The following is a 17,975-nucleotide window of genomic DNA, read 5'->3' as shown; positions in this document are numbered from 1 at the left end:
TTAATTTAAGAAGAAAAATATGTATTCCTACCTATTGATTCTTAGACTTCCATATTCAGAACTTTATTCTGAAGGTTAAAGTAGTCAACAAGTATTATAGGCAGGTGAATGATAGTATAAGATTGGTGTTTCAGTTGGTTCTAAGTTTCATAAATGGCTGTGATTTGTTTTGTAATCATACCAATATTATCTACTATAGATAAATTTGAAAATACAATCTAGAAAAAAAATAGGAGAGAAAAGCAAAATATAAAAGGAGTAAAAAATAAACCTGCCATACAACAATAGTTTTCTTAGAGGTCCTACTAGGATGGATTTCTGAGTGCTGACATCGTCCCTGCTCATAATTTCTGGGCAACTGCTCGGACCCTTACTTCAAAGAGGCTGAAAGGGAAGCACTGAAGGCCAAGTCCACTCTCCTATATATTTGTTTTTGAGGATGTTCTTTGGAACACTTCTCTGTTAGTTTGGAAATGCTTCAAAGTGAGAGCAACACAAAGAGTCATCACTCCTGCCAGTTTTTGTGTGTGTGTGTGTTTTAAATCCTTACCTGAGGGTATTTTTTACATTAATTTCTTGAGAGAGTAAAAGGGAGGGAGGAGGCCAGGAGAGTGACAGAGAAACATAGATGTGAAAGAGACACATTGATGGGTTGTCTCTGGCATGTGCCCCTACTGGGGCTGGTCAACGTACAACTGAGGTATGTGCCCTTGACCAGGAATAGAACTGGTGACCCTCTAGTGTGTAGGCATATACTCTAACCACTAAGAAAACTGACCAGGGCTCCTGCCAGTTTTTAATCTGATCTTTTCTGATGGTCAGCTGAGCTTAAGTAGTCAAAGCCCAATAGCTAGCTTAGGAGAATTTGAAGACTTGTCCTCTGGATCCTAGTTGTTTTAGGCAAGGCTCTCCAGAGAAACAGAACCAATAGAGTGTGTGTATGTGTGTGTGTGTGTGTGTGTGTGTGTTTATAAAATAAGATATTGGCTCATGTAATTATGGAGGCTGACAAGTCCCAAGGAGCCAATGATGTAGTTCCATTCCTATTCTAAAGGCCTGAGAACCAGAGGAACTGATGGCACGGTTCCAGTTAGAAGGTTGACAGGCTGGAGACCCAGGAAAAGCTTAGAAGACCTGATGTTTCAGTTTGAGTCTGAAAACAGAGAAAAGTTGATATCTCAGTTCTAAGATACTCAGGTGGAATACTCTCTTACTTCATCAGCCTTTTTGTTCTTTCTAGGCCTTCAAATGATTGGATGAGGCCTACGTACATTAGAGAACAGTTTGCTTAATTCAGTTTATTGATTTAAATATTAATCATAGTCAAAACCATCCAGAATAATGTTTGGCTAGATAGCTGGACACACCATGGCACAGTCAAATTCACACATAAAATTAACTATCACAGATTTTCTTGCATGAGTACAGATTTGATTTTGAGATTTCCCCTTATTTCTCACACAGTCAATTATGTATTCTCCTTTGATTTTTCCCATTGGCATATAAATGTATGTTAATGTTATGATCTTTTAAAAATTCTGCCTAGGGCCCACATCTCCCTCATGCTTTTGTACTATTTCTCTATTCCTATAAAAGTTTAGAAAGAATTGTCCTTAATAACTTCATTTATTCTCTCCCATTTTTGCCCCTTCACCCAAAATAATCTGTCTTTTTTTTGGCGGTGCACTCTATCCACTTGCAGTCAGTTCTTTCTTATTCTTTAGCCTTTCATAACTTCTCAGTAGCATTTGGTGTGATTGACCTCTTCCTCTTCTTGAAAGCCCTTTCTTCTCTCGGCTTCCTTGGCATCTGACCCTCCTTGTTTTCTCCTTCTCCACGGCTAGTTTGTTGGCTCTTCTTATTTTCCTACTTTTATTCTTTCTTGAGGTTTTGAGTAATCTAATTCAGACTACTATTTTTAAATGCCATTTGAACACTGATTATTAGTACCACTATTTATCATGCTCCTATGTTGGAAAATTTTAAAAACTTTTCTGTGCTTAAGTATATTGATATGTATATTCAAATGATAATAGTAACTAACTGACACAGTTTTTATAAGGGTTGAATGGGTTAAAATGTGCAAATATTTCAAACTATGTCTGGTAAAAAGTAAGCACAAAATAACAGTCAATAAGCTATGTGACCTTGGGCAAATTACTTCAACATTCTGAGCTTCAGTTGCCTAATCTGTGTAAAGCTTATTAAAATAATAGCAATACTCCCAGCCAGCATGGCTAAGTGGTTGAGCATTGACCAATGAACCAGGAGGTCATGGTTCGATTCCTGGTCAGGGCACATGCCCAGGTTGTGGGTTCAATTCCCAGTGTGGGGCATGCAGGAGGCAGCCAATCAATGATTCTCTCTTATCATTGATGTTTCTATCTCTCTCTCCCCCTCCCTTCCTCTCTGAAATCAATAAAAAAATATACTTTTAAAAGTAATAGCAAAACCTATTTTATGGAGTAATAAGAATTCAATTGCTTAATATGCGTAAAGCAATCTAACACTATGGGTCAGATATAATTATTTTATCATTATATGTGGTGAATTACATTCGATTATATTTTTCAGTAATGGAGGTGTTTGTGATTATCTTGTTTTCCCATTAGATATTAGACTCATATCAATTAAAGCAATATCAATAAATTTTATTACCCAGAGCCCTAACAGTTATGTATATAGTTGTTATAAACAATCTTAGTAATTCTTTCTAATGAATAATCTGCCAGTAAGATCTTATATATCTATCTTTTACTTTAGTAAAAAATAAATTCTATATGACCTCTTATTACAAAAATATCTTATAAAAAGTAGCTTACAATCAAAAGACAACTAATGCCTCTATGTGAGTAGAGTGATTAAGTTTATGAATTAGGATTCTCTGTAAATTTGTATATGAATACATTCATGATTTAAACTGGTCATAGGTTATAAAATTAGAACAAAAAGTTGATGAGTGTATTTTTCAGTAAGGAAAAATATAAGATTATGAAATCATTGTGTACTAAATGCTTCCAAACCCTTATTCTGACTACTTTAATGAATGTGAATCCTAAGTAGCAATTACTGTGGGCATGCAAACTAAATTCTTTCTCATGTCATTTCTAATTTTCCTTTGCTGCCGTAGAGATTAATTCTAGCTTGTTTAAAAGCCATGGCCTATGTTCAACTGTAATTAATGTCCAAAGAGATATTTTAAAAATTGCAATTAGAGGAGTATTTCTATCCCTGCCTCTTAATTATGATAATGTTTAGTTTTAAATAAGAGACAGTAATGTCTCCCAGTAAAAATAAGTTTTGTTTCAATGTACTCTCAATCAGTATTTATGTAAATAATAAAAGTTAGGATGTGTTAAAATGTTTTAAAATATTATCTTCTACAGCATGAATCCAATTTCAGTTTTAACTATGTTATACATTCAATATGTTTTATAACAACATTTTAGTAGCTTTTGTGATTGATAATAGTAAATATACAAATAACATAAATTAACCTCTTTTTTTAAAGTATATACAGAAATATGTATGGTTTTTATAATTCACACTGTAAGTAGGCTTCTGTGATAAATGTTATGGCTAGAACCTGAAGGGAAGGTGGAGTTAAGAAGACAGTAAAAAATTGAAATAAAATATATCAATATTTTCTATATATTTATGTATATTTTATTCATATATAAATAGCAAAAAATATTTCTTTATGACCTACTGTGTGGAAGACACTCAAATTCAGGACCTGCTTGTTCTAACATTGTTTTAAAGTAATCAACAAATATTTTAAGCATACCAAAGTGTTCATTCACTGTTCCAGGCACTGAGATTATTCAAGATAAAATCCCTGCCCTCAGGGTACTTATATATTAGGAGTATGATGGGTAGACAATAAACTCATACACAGAGAAAGCTTAATCAAATAAGTGATTCATATGCAATAAACAATATAAAGAAGGTAAAATTGCTTTATTTACTTTAGAGGAATTGTAAGTACTAGTATGTAGGAGAGTTCTTTACACTAGGCAGTCAGGAGGCTTTGTAAAACTCTGTGAAAAGCATATCACAAAAAAGCATAGATAGAAATGTTTGGAGACTGGAAAGAATAGGGTGTATTCCAGAGACCAAAAAGGCAATGTGCCCAGAGCAAGGAATGAAGGAAAAGAATAGGGGAAGATGACACTGAGTGAAGACCAGATCATGTAGGGTCATGAATGGATTAATGTATTTTGAGGGACCTTCTTAATGTATAAGATGGGAACGAGTGAAAGAGAGGAGTCAAGTTAAACTCTTATGGTTTTGTTTACTTTCCATGGGGGAATTCAGCTGATGTCTCTGCTGTTGGTGAAGATGGGGAAAGCTGTAAATAGGAAAGGTAGATATCTGGGCAGGATGTAACAAACTCTTCTGTTTAGGCTTCCTTCAGTTTGATATATTTAGATATACCACAGTAAAAATATTGAAAGGAAACTGAATACATGAGTTGAGAGGTGAAGGAAGAAGGCCAAACTGGAGAGATATATTTAAGGTGCCAACACAAATTAAATATATAACATCATCAGAGTATATGAGATAACCTAGGGATAAAGTTTGGCTAGCCAAGAGAAGGAAGCTAAAAATGAAGAATTTGGGCATCCAAAATTTGGAGGTCTAGAATAAAAGGAAGAAGCAGCAACACCCCTCCCCCAAAAAACAAAAACAAAATAACTCTGTTAATAAGAGGCTGGGGTATTAAAAGATAAATCAGGAGACTGGGGGATTATATAAATCTAGAAAAGAAATATTTTGAGAAGGACTGGATGGTAAATCATGCCAAGAAGGGTGAGAGGTTGAGTTAGATTGGCTTGGTATGACACAATCTGTGCTGGACTCAATTAGAATCTTGGGAAGCAAAAGCCTTATTGGAAATGGTTAAAAACAGTGTTGACCATTTTAGGAGATGGAAATGGTGAGTAGAGACAAAATCTGAGAAGTTTGGCTTTGAAGGTGAGCACAGAAATGGCATAAATGGGACATAAATTCATTCATTAATTTCACTTAAAAAGTAAAACGTGAAAGTTATTTGGCTGCAACAGCTGTCAGAATATTTATCCTCAGGATTAGTTTAGGTAACCTAGATGGACAGGTAAATACCATTTTCTATATGTATTTTTTCCTTAGGCTACTTGAACTATAACCTTGGTAAAGACAATTACCTTTCTTCAGTCTAACACATTTGAATAGCTGCATTTTCTTGCTAGAACTTGTAGTCAAGCACAAAATTTGTACTACATACCAGTAACTACACTATGTTTTGGAGATTCTAATGTAAAAAAGTAGTCTTGGTTAACGAGCTCATGGCCCAATTACTCCTCATTAAATTCTTAGTTTGTGGCATTTTTACTCTTGTGAAATTAGTGTCATATCAATCGTGTCACCACCTTTTGGGGGAAATGTATCATTTGTTCTAGATAGATAAAATAAATTTATTTCCATAATTACTTTAAAATTAAAAATCTATCAAAATAACTTTCATAGTCAAATTTTCTGGAGAAAAGTGTGAAGAACAAAAGCATCTGTAGTGTGTGTAAGTTGGCAAGTGTCCTTGTCTGGCACTTTCCAAATTGTTTTAGCAACGTTTGGCAAGAATCTATCACAAATTATGGATGATTATAATTTTGCAGTATGTGAAAGCAGATGGAGAAGAGGAATTGACAGAGAGAATGTTTCTTCCTAGGAAACTGGTTGGTAATAATAATTATCTTTAGAGAAAGCAAAAAAAGTCAGTATTACCCACTGACATATATATGTCAGTGGGTAATACTGACTTTTTTTGCCATATATATATATATATCAAAAAAGCCTCAACTTAATTCAAAATTGGAAACTGACAAAATGAAAAATATCTACTAAATTTACTTTAGAATTATGCACACTGTATAAACTAAAAACTATTCTGAATATGATAAAACATAATTATTTCATTAAAATGCCTGTTTGCTAAAGAAAATAATTCAATTGGCACTTAAGTAAAGAAAAAACACACAATTGATAGTGGCTTATTTTTCTTAGAGGTAAAATTTTTGTGTTCCTATAAAATAAGATCATTTAAAAATTTTTTTTTGTTAAGTCATGGTTACTTGACAAAAGGGCCACATCTTAGAGAAGTAAACTAAAAATAAGCAAGTTGTTGTTATTTAAAAGTAATTCATAGTATTACTTTATGGTTTATAACTAGTGACCAGGTGCACAAAATTCCTGTACAGAGGGTGGGGTTCCCTCAGCCTAGCCTGCACCCTCTCCAATCAGGGACCCCTTGGGGGATGTCCGACTTCTGGTTTAGGCCCGAACCCACAGGGATAGGGCCTAAACGGCAGTCAGACATCCCTCTCGCAATCTGGGACCACTGGCTCCTAACCGCTCACATGCCTGCCTGCATGATTGCCCCTAACTTCCCTCCCCTGCTGGCCTGATCTCGCCCCCAACAGCCCTCCCCTGCCTGCCTGATCTTTCCCCCAACTGCCCTCCCCTGCCGGCCTGATCTCACCACTTATTTTATTTTATTTTTTTTGGTTCTCTGTTAAAAGATCTGTACTTAAAAATTATTTATTATTTATAAGTATCCCACTTACTAAAAAATAATTATGCCAGTTCATTTAAATGTGAGTCAGCTGTTGATGCCTAAGATGGTAGCTATTACAGTTTCAGGATTGCATTTTTTAATTCTTATTGAATTAGGTCCTTATCAGGATAAGTGGCTCTTGTATACTGCTAGATAAAAACTTTATATGTAACCCTTATATAGACTTTTAGCTCTGAATGATCATCTTCTCAAATTCCTTTTTTGTAGAGAAAATGAGACACATAGACAGACATTACATTATACTTTAAGGCATGCAGAGTTAAAATAAGGAACTGGAGTTTTAAAATTCAGAGTCAAGTCTTTTCCATTGTGACACTTGTCTTCTCTCTTTGGGTTAAGTTGAAAATCCCCTGTGGATGCATCTTTCTTCTGTAGCAGTTCACAGATATTCAACATTTATTATTAAGGGGACCCAGGAAGAAAAGTGAGTAAAATTGTCAAGCTCCTTTTATTTCACCACACTTTGCTAGTCAAAAAAAAAAACAAAAAAAAAACAGCATACTTGATCACAAAATGCTCCAGTAAAGGCAGACATCGCTGATTTTTTATTATATGGTATGGAATGAGATCTTCAAGAATGATGAAGGCCTTGAGAGAGGGTGGGAGCAGTCGGAGGGGATCAATGGGGGAAAAAAGAGGACATCTATTGTACTTTCAACAATAAAGATAAATTTTACTAAAAGATGAACACTTCTGCTGACAACCCACAAAGTCTAGACATTGATTTGTAAATTATTATCTAAATTCTTACTAAAATTGACACAGAAATAAAGCATTTTGGAGCCTTACCAAACTTAGATAAAAATTCTGGCTGTTTTAAGTTAAAATACTGTAAATGAGTAGTTCAGTATGCTGCTTACTCTTTGTGAAGCCCGTATATGCTTCACAGTTCAGGAACCCTTATACTGTTTAGTATAATTCCATAACATGTTTTATTGTTTTATAAGGTGGATTTAGGGGAGTAATTGAAAGTGGATTTAGAGTACAATATACTATCTTTAAAGTTCTACTTTATGCTATAAATAACTGCTTAACGAAAATTCTCCCAACAAATCAGTAAAAAAACAAACATAAACAAAATTCTTACGGATTTTACCATAACTTTAAGTTTGTCATCTTTTTCTTTTAACAAGTCTCTTTTTTAATAAGAGCTTTTAGACTCATAAATTTAGTTAGAAATTTCATGTGTTCTCCCCAAATCCCTTTTTAAAAATCCCATATACTAGTCCATGTGCATGTGTGATACACTGCTAAATGAAACACTCAATTATGGGGCTGTGTTTGCTGTGTGCCAATTTAGTCAATGTTTTTGCATTGGTGAGGCCATCCTTATTTAACACCTCATAAAAGAAAAGCCAGCCTCTTCCAAAAGAACTAATTTATTATACGCCAAGGATCTGTGCTTAAAAATGGTCTCCTACTGTATTTAAAGTAGGTCTAATGCTTATAGTGTACCTAAATACTATGGACTCCATATACTTTGTAAGTAAAGATGCAAATCACAAAACAATAAATTCCTGGTTTGTATAACAAACACCATGAAGAAAACTTTAACAAATCACAGCTGTCAGTGGGATGGATGATGAAACTTTTTGTCATGCAAAGAAATACAAATCATTGTGCTATTGCCAACATTTGTTTCTCTCTCTCTCTCTCTCTCTCTCTCTCTCTCTCTCTCTCTCTCTCTCTCTGTCTCTCCTCTTTCGCTCTCTTCTGCCTCTCTCTATCCTTTGGTTTCAGACACATCATCAACTTCAATGATAAAAGCCTTCCACAAAAACAATTCTTAAGTCTCAGGAACAAACACCTCTTTGACATCCTGAGAGAATATTCCACAAACATCATCAATCTCATTCAGATCATGATTTACAACCTTTTCCTTTAGCCTACTTGAGCCATTTGTGAGCATGTCCCACCATCATCACACTGGGATTTCCCTCCCCTTTGCTCTCTAAACACATAGCAACATCACTGTGTACTACAGCCAGTTTGGAAGCAGGTGCTTGACAAAGGAATCAAGTACAAGCTACAGATATTAAGCTGTAAAAACATTTTTCAAAGCAGCTGCTTATTAATGCCTGGACTCTCCAGAAAAAATGAAAAGGAAATAGCAATTTCTATGTAGGTTCAGCAATTTCATTCTATTTCATATGTTAATTGTCAGTGGCATTTATAAAGCCAAGTACTGATAACTTTAGGGCATAAAATTTGGGTTTTTCAAAAGAAAAATAAATCAAAGTTCGTGGAATAATTTGTACAGATGTGTATTTCTGTTCAAAATACTAGTATATCAAGAATGGTCAACAATTCTGATAAATGCCATTTTTCTGGATTTCTTTTTTTTTTTTTTTTGAAACTGAGGAAAAGAGTCTGTATCACAGCTGAATTCATTCAGTATGTGCCTAAACCCAATCTGACTATACTCACTAAAACAGATGCACATACATTATTAATTGTTCACTAACTTGCAATCATCATCAAGGGCAGAAAAACTATACCCCCATCAGGAAAACACACAAACATTATGATTACTTGAAAACATGGGCAGATCTTTAAGATGTCTAGATTGAGTGAAATAATAGCTACTGGCATGTCTAGCCATGTTTATGAAGGAAGCTTTGCAAAACAAAATGTTTACTATAGCCAAGTGATGAAAATCAGAGGAATTCGTGGAGCTGGGTGGATACTTGATAGAAGAGTCAGAATTTATATTCTCCCTCTCCAACCTCACCAAATATATATACACCTCTGTGTATATATACAGAGTGGGAGGAAGAGAATACAATAATGACATAAAGTTGATCTTAACCATAAGTCTTAGATTTTTTTTTTTTTATCACTGGATTACTTTATAGAAAGTGATGGTTTGCAATCCCAATTACTCAGGTGGTCTTGTGAAAAGCAATTAGATCATAGGAGAACATCTATAGTAGGAAAATCAAATTCATGTTCATTATATAGACAAAAGGGAGTAGGTTTTCATTTTCCTCTTGCCTTGGATTTCATATGCTCTGTGGTATAGGCTGGATGTTTTCAGTTTTAAGGATCAGGTTGCTGAATCAGAACCAACTATAGGTTTGGATGCTGCACTCTCTCCTACACTGCTGGTAGGATTTTAAATTGAAGAATTTTGGAAGGCAATATTGAAATAGCATTACTCTGCCTTAAAAATATCTATGTACTTTGACAGAAGAATTTCACCTTTCTGAATTTATCCCAAGGACATAATCTGAAATTCATATATTTTTATAGAGAGCATCACTGTATTATAATTAAAATTTGGAGACAAATATTCAATGATAAGAATAGTTAACTAAATGATAGTTTATACATATGCTAGCATAATATGAAGTCTTTCAGTTACATATATGTAATATATTCAAATATATGTCATCCATACTAATAAAAGGGTAATATGCTAATTAGACCGGATAGAACCAGACATCTTCCGGACGTCCTTCTGGACAAAACCACAGTGGCAGGGGCTGAGGCAGAGGCAGTTAGGGGTGATCAGGCAGGCAGGCAGAGGCGGTTAGGGGTGATCAGGCACTCAGGTAGGTGAGTGGTTAGGAGCCAGTGGTTCCAGATTGCAAGAGGGATGTCCAAATTGGAGAGGGTGCAGGCCAGGCTAAGAGACACCCTCCTGTGCAAGAATTTCGTGCACTGGGCCTCTAGTATAATACTAGTATAATGGGGCATGCACATTACAACCTAAGTAATAAAAATCTACTCAAAACTTTTCACACAATTTTATATTTACTAGAAGAATATACACTTAGAAAAATTATAGAATGAAAACACTAAAATCTTGATACTAATGTCACTCAGGGTGGGATTATTGATAATCCTAAATTATTTACTTATTTGTTTATTTATTTATTTTATTCTTATGATGTTTTATTTGTAAAGACTCCATTAGAACTGATGGTTATAGAGGGAAAAACAATAGCATAGTCACCAAACTATTTCATTTTCCTGGGCTTAGAATAAAACAATATCTCTCAGCCCCCTGGCATCAAGTGGGGTTTTGTTCTGGTTCCCCTCCACAACAGGTAGACAGAAGTGATCTATCACTGGTAGGCAAGTCTCTCATGTGGAGCTATACCTTTTCCACGTGTGTGCTCTGTTATCTAATGGGCTGGAAGTGAAAGGTTCCAAGAGAGTAGAGCAGCCTAGACCCCTCAGCTCTTACTTGGATAAGAGCAAAACAAGTGAAGTGTGGCACCCTCATCAGCATCATTATATTTATGGAGATTTTCAGGTTTATTTGTTGCTTCAGCATTGCTTAGTAATTATTAGCCATTTTACTGTGCTTCCAGTCACTTGCTGGTTTTGATGAAAGTCACAGATATGTGAGCAATGCAAAACAGGAGTATGTAAGATGTTGCTGCTTTTATTTGCCCAGATTATTTTATTTAGGTTTGTTTAAAGCTGTGAAAAAAGTTATGGTTTGGAGATTCTTAGCCTGGTTGTTTATCTTCTTTCATTGGGAATGGCAGGCTTCCAGATTTATATTAATGGCAAAAATACATATAAAATATGACAAACATAAATATTTTTTTGTGCAAGATGCTTTCTTCAATTCAGGAAAAAATTTCACACTTGCCTGCATTTATATAGATGGTTCCTTCAGCCTGTAATTGCTCCTCTACATAACAAACACCTACTCATTTTTTACAGCCAAATTCAGATGCCATGCCTCAAGAAAGCCTCATTCAATCCAGTCACGAGTATGTGTGGACATCATTCTACATAAGCTCTAGGTTCAGAAATATTTAACTGTATTTTCAGCAAAGTGATAGGGAATTTTTGGACTGGAACCTAGATTCTTTGTCCGCCGGAGTCTAAGAAAGAATCCACGGACAGAGGGTAGTATAGCAAAGATAGAGATTTATTGAAGAACAAGTACTGACTCCCACATGGGAAGGTAGAAAGAGTCCCACAGACTTACTGTTTCCATGGTTTATAAAGGCTGCAGTTCCTGTGTTCTGATATCCCCTCTGATTGGTCAATATTCCCTTTTGAATCGGTTACTATAGTGATTCCTGAGGCCCTCCTCCCTCATAGTCCTTCCATTCCTTCTGGGCTTTCTTCCTCCTTCTTTATTTTGTAAATATAAACCTTTTTTGGCTACTTCCAGTTCCCTTGTCTAATGGAAATATACCTGTTGCTGCTTCCTTGTGTTATGGAAATGAAGCTGCACCTGGCTTCCTTGTGTTATGGAAATGTACCTTCTCCCAGTCTGCAGCCCTTTGTTTTTCCTTGGACCTCAATTCTAAAAATTCCCTAAGCCTGCCTATATTCCCCTAAAGTTCCTGTTTTAAAAAGGACTAGCATTGTTGTAGAAGACCGAAGAAATCCAAGCAATGCTTAGAGAAATGGGGTTACACAGCTTTATTACACCAGCAGTCGCAGAGAAGTTGCCTCCAAAGTCTGAGCAAACCAATATGGTGGAAGCCCTTCTTTTATCTGGTTTTGGTTTCTTTGTGCCCCAAATATGAATGGGGACTTCCAGACCTTTTGTGGGCTTTGCAAAATGCCCCATGGGTTGGGATGGGGGTCTTGAGATCATATCTAAGGGCCTGGCCTGGTGCCATTGCTGATATGCCAGTTGTGTATTGTTCATGGTTTATGGCCTCTGTAAAATGGGAGCATTTAGGTAACAGGTCTTGCAAGACCAGATTATAGAGGAAATGGGCAGTGACTTAATTACAGCTTATCAAGAATGTACATTAGATTACTGGCATAGATTCAGATTGCTAGCCCCCCAAACATCAGGGTTACATTAGAATTAGCCTTTTAGCCTTCTCAGCATAATATACATAATCATTAAATTTTATATTGTGACTAAATTATTGTTTATTTTTAATGTGTGTTCCTTTTTTATTAATTTTATTAAAGTGACAGAAACATGAGTATTTTTCATTACCTGAATTACAGGACTCCACCTAGAGAAAAGACAGACATTCATCCATGAGCAATACATACTTGCATTGTGTTCTTTTAAAATATATATTGAAATAATTTTTACCCAATTCTATAATTCTCAAACAGATTTTTGCACTCAGGGGAAGTAACAAAATTTTGTGATGAAGCCACACTGGAAGACTATCACTGCTTCTCTGGCATGTGGCTGCTCAGAGTGGTATTCAGTAATGCTCAGGCAAGAAAGGAGAAGAGTGTGGGAGAGATGAGCGGCGCTGCCGTCCATTTCTCCATTTTCTGTGTGTTTCTTAGGGCTGAGAAGAATATGACTTTAGGATGGATTTCACTTGAGAACAACAGAAAAAGTATAATGTTTTATCCAGAATATCTTGTTAAAGAAAGAGGCCTTTATTTAAAAAAAAATCTTTATTGTTAAAAGTAATATATATGTCCCCTTTTCCCCCCATTGACCCCTTTTAGTCTTCCCCCAGCCCCCTGCCCCAGGCCTTCACCACCCTATTATCTGCGTTCATGTATTATGCGTATATGCATACAAATTCTTTCTTTTAATGGCTTTTACCTCTCTTTTTGTGTGTATGAAAAAAATCGAAGGCATTAAGTATGATATGTATTTACATTAAACCCTTACTCCAGGGGTTATCTTAAATGAGTGTGAAACCCACTTTTACTTGCATTTTTCTATTACTTTTATTGTTATAATCATGCATTTCATGATCAAAAATCAATCAGATTACTAAATATTTAAATATAAATCAAACTTTTTAAAGTCTTATTACAAATTAAGTGTTTTAACATAAATTTTTGAAAATCTCCCAAACATTTTCTATCAGCACTTGATTTTTGTTCCTCAATATAGCTGTAAAATAATTATCATTATATGATATGAGCAGGTTTTCAGTATACTAGTTTTTGTATGTCTATGCATTATAAGATTTTCTACATATTTAAGTAGAAATAGGTTATGGCACCATGCCAAAACCCCTTTCTGCATTGTAATAAATATAAAAATTCTATTGCTAGACCATCATTACAATGATATACTTCAACTTCTTCTCTGTAATGAACAATGTATTTTTAGTTAAGGTACATTGGTTGTAAATAACAGAAGCCACACTGACTTAGGAAAATAAAGGAGGAATAGTTTTTAGGTATGTGCACTTTACAATTCAAGGGAAAGTTGTACAATGTTTCCAGTTAGGTCTGACCCTGGGACAGATCTCAGGCTCTCCATAGGAAATGGTTTTCATGTTTTCTTCTTTACTCAGCTGTTGACATAAATTCTACTCCCAACTCTACACCTCCACGTCCTTCCATTTAATTTTCAAGAAGGAGAAAATCTGGTTGACTTCATTTGTGTCAGGTGTCTGCCTAACTCTAATGAGCAATATCCAAACAGGGCAGGTTGGGAGAGATCCCCCCTTATGGATTTGGGCAAATGGTTGTAAGAAAAGTGCTGTGCGGACATCTCAACAATTGTCTCTGAGAATGTGATGAATAGTTTTGAGCACAGAACTTTCTCTGGATTTAGAATTACTTCCTTTAAGTAAATATCCACATATATATTTTCTCAGTAAAAGAAAATAAATTTCTGAAAGACTTATATTTTTCTTTCCCTTTGTATTGCTTGCTATAAACAACCTTCATTGCTGATCTCATCTAAGCCAGTGCCTTCAACTACTACTTACAAGTAAGTAATTTTCCAGTACCTGGAGGTCCAGGCCTGCTCCTGAACTCCAGGTCATGTATTGGACCTGCTTACTTATAATCTCCTAGAAAGTGTCATTGGTACTTCCAATTATTAGAACTGAAATTAAACTTCAGCCCAAACTTACATTTCCCCCTTTGTTACCCAAATTAAAATAATAGTAATAAAAATATTTTAATGGCTCTCTGAAAAATTCACATAAATTCATTTTTCATACCCAGAGTGTCTTCACAGTTGGTCTCCAGCCTGTTTTTCTCATTTCATTGTATACTAGAGGCCTGGTGCATGAAAATTCATGCACTGGAGGGGAGGTCCCTCAACCCAGCCTGCCCCCTCTCATATTCTGGGAGCCCTCAGGGGCGGGAGGTGACCTGGCGATCAGGGGGAAGGCGGCGCCTCCATCACACCTCTGCTGCTACCACTGCCAGCAGCACAAGCCACGGCCGCCCCTGGTTACCTGAGCCTTGGGCAACCCTGGGCGGCTGGGCAGTCACCACCCACGGCTTGCCTGCGCCTTGGGCCGGCCCTGGGCAGCTGAGGTGCTAAGGGGACTGGGGGACTCTGAAAGCAGGCGCGCGGAGTGGCTAGACCCACCTGGGGGTGGGCCTGACCGTGCTGTGTGCCTGCCACCCCAGCAGGGCTGAGGGAACTGGGTGCCACCATCTTGTGGCTGTGGTTGCTGCCATCTTTGAGGGCGTGGCAGTCAATTAGCATATTCCCTCCTTATTGGCTGTGGGCACCGCTATCTTTGTGAGGGCATAATGATCAATTAGCATATTTCCTCTTTATTAGATAGGATTATCTTCTCTCTTACCACCACCCTCATAACATGTGTGTCTTCCTGTATTTCTTCAATGAAAGGTCAAACTTTCATTTTCCTTTTGTTTTCTCTGCAGTTCTTTACCTCTCTTACTCAACAACCTCAACTCAGCTCAAGTGTTAAGTTCTCATTTTTTCTCCTATCTTATTAATAAATAACCCTCTCTCTGTTCCTGTAGTGCTTTGTATATAACTTATCATGATGGCTGTTGAGTGGTTTACATAGATTTATTTATGTCATTTTTGGTTCACATAGATGTATTGCCATACAACTGATCTTTACCTAGATAGGACTGTATTTGTCCTATAGGACTATGTTTGAATACATACTTACTACCCAGAAAGTGCTTAATATGGAGAAGTCATTCATTGTGTGTTGTCTGAAACAGTTGGATGCATATTGCTAAATTTCTTCCAGAAAGTCCTTTGATGTCTCCTAGTTATGCTGTTCCCTACTGCCCCCTTCTGAAAAGTGTCATAACTCCACAAAAAAATAAATTCTGTCTAGAAAACAGTTTGAACTAGAGACTGGGCAATATATGTAATCCAACAATGTTTAATGAAATATCATCTTGACTCTGAGAATTTAAAGAAGAGAGAAAAGTAGAAATAGGTTATGACACAATGCCGAAACCCCTTTCTGCTAGGGTGTAATGCAAATGAAAAAGGAAACTTTCATTTTTCATTAATTTCAATTATTTGATATGTCAATATAGTATTTTTTCTACTTGGAGAATTTAAGAGAGTCTCTACCTTGACCCTTTCGCCATCCTCCCTCTGATGTTACTTTACTTCTAGAAAAGAGATTGGCCAACTGTCTTGGATCTCCACAATTTGGGGGACAAGTCAGTGTGGATCCTAACATAAGCCTCACCATTTTCCTTAAGCTTGAATATGAGTTTAAGTCTTGGTAGCCAACAATAAAAATATGCTGTGGTTAAACTAAACAAAAAGAAATAAGAAACATAATGAAAGAATACTAGGCATTGCATTCGGAAAAATGATAGGAGACAAGAGTTTCACATTTTAGTGCCACTAAAATGTGAGAGAGCTGTGGAGGCTAACAAACAGAAAAGGTAGCTACTGAGTCCCTAATGTATATAAAGTAAGATACAGGTATTTTAGGGGAAGAAGACACAAAGTATACCCACAGTGATTTTCCAGTCCAGCAGAAATCACAGGTGGTACATTAGTGAGGACAAGCAGTCTCCCTTTTCACCTCAATCTAGTCTGAATTTAGGAGAAAAAAAAAAAAAACTGTCAGTGATAAGCTATAATCTTTGCACAATAAATGTGAAGTGAAACAACTGAATTGCTTTTAGTAAATAATTGAAGACCCTGTAAGATTTATACTTTCGATATTGCTCTGATTATTGAATAATTGTATATACAAGAGAAAGAGAGTTTTGTGGTAGCTCAGGGTGATGAGAAGAGTGAGTCATTAATTCCACTTTCAAGTGGGAGAAGAAATCAAAGGAGGCTTCCCGGCTGTGCATCTTGTCTCTATTTCATAGATTGCATCAGGAAGAAGAAGCCTAAGGCCAGGACTGAAAAATAGGAGTGTGGCCTGTGAAAGCTGGGAATGCTAAGGCATTGGACTTAACCATGTGGGACATGGGTTGTTGTCAAAGCTTAAAAGAAAAGGATTTGTGCGGGAGTGGGGGGGGGGGGGCAGGGACGGCTCAGGAGAGGTCAATGGGGGAAAAAGGAGACTTATGTAATACTTTTAACAATAAAGAATTAAAAAAAAGAAAAAGACTTAGATGATCATATTTGCAATTTGAAAAGGTCACTCTGGCATCAATGAAGCAAACAGGGACAAAGAGTAGGATAATGGGAGGAAGCTGAGATGAGGTTAACTATCAGTTAGGGTTTCTTGGAAAAACAACTGAAAATTAATTTCAAATTTGTAAGTAAAAAATACTAGAATCTGCAAGCATAATATAAAATATATAAGTAAATAATGTCAATTATCATTCTAAAATATTTATGAGTCAGCCTGTAAATATTTTCAAGTATATCTTTTTTAAATGCCATGTCCTTTATTAAAACATTTTTTTTAATTTCAAGCAACCATCTATATGTCACATTCTTGACTAATGTTATGCTTCATTAATGCTAGCTCAGAGTGTATTCATAGCATAATAACACTTAATTTCTCTTTAGAAATTAAACCAATTATTCTTGTGTATTGGCATAATAATTCTAGATATTATTAATATCATAACAAGCCTAGGGCTAGTCAGTTTTCCAATTTAACAGACTATCTAGGGTCAAATTCTGATAAATACAATATTTTAAGGCAGTGGTCAGCAAACTCATTAGTCAACAGAGCCAAATATCAAGAGTACAACGATTGAAATTTCTTTTGAGAGCCCAATTTTTTAAACTTAAACTTCTTCTAATGCCACTTCTTCAAAATGGACTCGCCCAGGCCGTGGTATTTTGTGGAAGAGCCACATTCAAGGGGCCAAAGAGCCACATATGGCTCGCGAGCCGCAGTTTGCCGACCCCGGTTTTAAGGTACTAAAGAAGTATAAACATTTCATTTTCTTCAGCAAATATATGTCCCCATAGTTAATGTGACACACTATTACTACAATATATAGTGTATTTCAGGAGCTGCTGTTGTGATTCAGATGTTGCCTGTTTCATGAAAAAAAATGCAAACTGTAGACATTTGATGTAACACAAACCTGATATCTTTACACTGTTTCTCTAACATCTATCAAGTGCACATTTCTACAATTCATTCCAAAATTACAGAATAGAGTCTTACTCAAAATAGACCACTAAATTATCCCACTTTTTTGGTGTCATGAAGCCAGTACAACAGTTTAATCTTTAGTAATTTTAGAAAATCAAAACCCACTTGGTTTTCCTTCCTCTTTA

Source organism: Plecotus auritus (genome assembly GCF_963455305.1).
Source record: "Plecotus auritus genome assembly, chromosome: 2".
NCBI lineage: Eukaryota > Metazoa > Chordata > Mammalia > Chiroptera > Vespertilionidae > Plecotus > Plecotus auritus.
Note: the sequence above shows the minus strand (reverse complement) of the source record.